This window comes from Limanda limanda, chromosome 8 (genome assembly GCF_963576545.1).
Source record: "Limanda limanda chromosome 8, fLimLim1.1, whole genome shotgun sequence".
NCBI lineage: Eukaryota > Metazoa > Chordata > Actinopteri > Pleuronectiformes > Pleuronectidae > Limanda > Limanda limanda.
The window spans coordinates 4,665,697-4,669,452 of NC_083643.1; positions in this window are offsets into that span (position 1 = coordinate 4,665,697).

The window sequence follows — 3,756 nt, forward strand, 5'->3', positions numbered from 1 at the left end:
ATATTTCAAATGTATATAAATATCGAATAAATATATTAAATATGAAAATAATGATGTGATATATATTATATTTAGAATACCAAAAAAATGTAGAAAACTCATTAAATAGCCAAAGATAGTACAATGTAGTAAATGTACTCCAGCTGTATTAATGTTTATGCAATGTGCTAAAAAAGGGATTAAGACACTTAAGTACATTTACCGCAAAAGAGCAGAAGAATAAACATGTACTTTTCATAATTAAAAAGAAAAATCCCTGTATGGTTATAACACCCTGAATGTTAATAATATAATAATAACTTAATTTATAGAGCTCATGAGAACAAATGGTGAAGAGTCATAACACAACAGACTGTGAATTAAACAAACAAACACTGTGAGATAGTTTCATAAACTCAGAAGGAATAAAAATGTGGGAATAAATGCAGCAAGGCGGAAGTGCTTTGACCCTGACGCTTTTATTTTGTAGGCACGCTCACGGTACTTCCGGTGCGGAGCCAGCACCGTTAGCTTGTCTGCTGTCGGAGCTGCAGCGGCTCTGAGGCATAGTGTGAATCCGGGCTGACGAGGAATCACACCCGCGACACTGTGTCTCCCTCCTGCGAACATGGCTGCAGCACTTTTCACTCCCTCATAGAAGAAGACAGAAGAAAGAGATTTGCATTCCCTGCTGTTCATCCATTGAAGCTGAAGAGAGAAGTTGCTCCTTTGATATCAGAGGTGAGTTTTCACACCTTCAATGTGTTCAACGTGGATATGTGCAGATGAAACTGGGAAATACTGATTAATGGAGAATTTTTACCACTGATCTGTGTGTGAGTTTGATGTTTGTGACACAGAGAAGATGTTCAAACATCTGGCAACAGCTGTTTGCTCCGTTCAATATCAACTTTAATGCAGAAACAAATGATCCACATCTGTATGAAATTCGATAAAATACAATCAAACATGTAAATACAACCACTAGCAGCCCAGTGAAGGAGCATGTATCTGTACAGCTCCGTTCAAGCCTTGAATTAAAACAGTATAAGAGAGTAAAATGTATTTCAGAAACACAGAAATGGTCAAAAAAGACAATAAATTGTTACTAATTAAAAGCAATAAATCTACTGAATTCTACTTTATTGCAGAAACAAATATCCACATTTGTATAAAGTAAAATAAAATAAAAAAACAACAACATGCAAATACAATCATACAAGATAATTCAATAGACTAATCAAATTAAAATGGCAGCAAAGCCTTGAATGGAAACAGTACAATAGAGTAAAATGCATTATACAGGCAGTAAAATGGTCAAAAAAGACTATAAATTGATTTTATTGTTAACTGTTGACTCAAATCAATTAAACATTTCGCAAACACAAAGGTCCACGTCTTTGTAAATTAATTAAAAACACAAACAACATGAAAATAAAATCAGCCCACTCAAGGCTCATGTATCTGTGGCACCGTTCATGCACAAGGTTATTCAACAGACAGATACAGCAGCAGAGCAGATGAATTAAAACAGATGAAGACAGTAAAATGCATTAAAGAGGCAGGAAAATGGTCAAAAAACGACAATCAACAGTTATTTTACTGATTTTAATGCGACAGCTGCAGTAAACCACCATGTTTCCAGTCCTGATTTGAATGATCCGACCGTTTCAGCAGACCTCAGGTAGTTCGTTCCACAGGTGGGAGCAGATCCTGGTCCTGGGGTGTCGATGCTTCCTGAAGGGAAGACGTGCCGAGGAGGGGACCGAGTTAGAATCTTGTTCTCTGGGTGAACATCGTGTTTGTGTGTCGGTCATTGAGTTTGATCATCTTTTTTTATCAGTGTCACGTTGAATTGAAGTCGTGTGATGGATTGCTGTTTACAGTCTGTCTGGGCACCAGAGTGGCACCAGGACCTGTAATTACACTTAATGACTGTCTGCCCTAACCCTAGTACACACACACACACACACACACACACACACACACACACAGACACACACACACACACACACACACACACACACACACACACACACACACACACACACACACACACCCCCACACACACACACACACACACACACATGCTCAGGACTCAGGTGTGGAGCAGCAGGGTCAGTACCATCACAGGCTCTTGCGACTGTTTAAAGCTGCTTCACACGGTGCAGCAGCTGATGGTGTCAAAAGCTTTTACATTAACGCTGGCATATCTTCACTTTCTTTTTCTATGTGCATTGGCTAAAATTTTGCAACAGAGCCTGTAAATAAGTCAAGGTTCTTCCAGTCGATGACGATAAATATGATGATAAATTGTTGTTCTTTGAGTGATTGTTGTGGTTTTAAACTCTTCATGGACAAACAAACACTTCGCAAATCTGATCAACTATGTTAACCGCACAATTCATTATCAATCTATCAATTTATATGTTGAACCTAACCCTAACCCTGGTGTAAGATTCATTGTTTGTGTTGTAAGTCCTGTAACATGTTCCCCAATGCATCGCAACTTCATGTCTGAATCCTGAATGTTCGTTTTTTGTTTATTTTCATTTTCATTGGCTCATCTTATATACATATATATATATCAATTCATTTTTACTCTGCACTGCCCTTTCATGTCCAATATCGTCCATCATGTCTTTTCCTGATCATTCAGACCTCTGCTGAAGCCTGTGTCTGTTGCTTGTCTAATCTGTAATTAGTCAATGAGTCCAGTGAGCGAATGAATGAGTGAGCGATTAAGAATATTTCAGTCAGTCAAAACAGGCTATCCAGTGAATGGCTGAAAATATTGCACTGGTATTTTCAGTGCACCACCGAACTACCAGCGAGACATCACAGGAGCAGGGCGGGGGGTGGGGAGGGGAGGAGGGGGGGGGCACGCTGGTTAGGACACATTAGTATCTTAGCAACAGACAGCATCGTTTTAGCATGAGAACAAAACCTTTATTTGTCCTCAACACTCGTGGAAAATTGTTTAAAATTTGATATACAGAGAAGCAAATGTTACAATTTACAGATGCACAAAGAAACTATTTGTGTGTATTTCCCTCATGTCTTGCACTCAATGATTGAGGTGTCAGGGTTTTGGAGGTTCTGTCATCGCTTTGATCTGTGTGTGTGTGTGTGTGTGTGTGTGTGTGTGTGTGTGTGTGTGTGTGTGTGTATGTTTTCTACATGTGAGTCTCATTGGTTATTTCCTTCATATGCTCAGGGCTTTAAAACCAAATGTGCTGTATTGTAATTCTGATTTATTGATTATTATTTATTTGTTATTAATCATATTTTTTAATCTTCAAAAAATGTAATTGAGGATTTATATTTTACAGTTTAACCTAAAACCTTATTACAAAGAAATAAGAAAAACCACAAATACAACCAAATACGTTTAATATAGCATTTTTGTTCTTTTATGTAAAATATATATGCAAATCTTTTCTGCCTTGTCTGTGAAGATAAGATAATCTTCCTGAGTTCCGCTCCAGTGAAAAAATGAAATAGCCTAATTGAATTAAGGGGCCTGTCACTGGGCTTGGCGGAGGATTGCACGCCATCCTAGTTTAAACAATGTACTTTCAACCACCACCATTGATCAACAGTCCAAATGTTCCTCATGTTTATCATTGGAAGCTTTCAGGAGTTTTTGTTCAGCCAAGAAAGAGACAGTGTGGGATGTGAGTGGGTGTGTTCAACACTTAGTTCAACTAATTTCTACTTTAGTTATTGTTCTGTTTGTATTTTTTCTTTCAGGGTGATTAGTTGTGAGTTCAGATC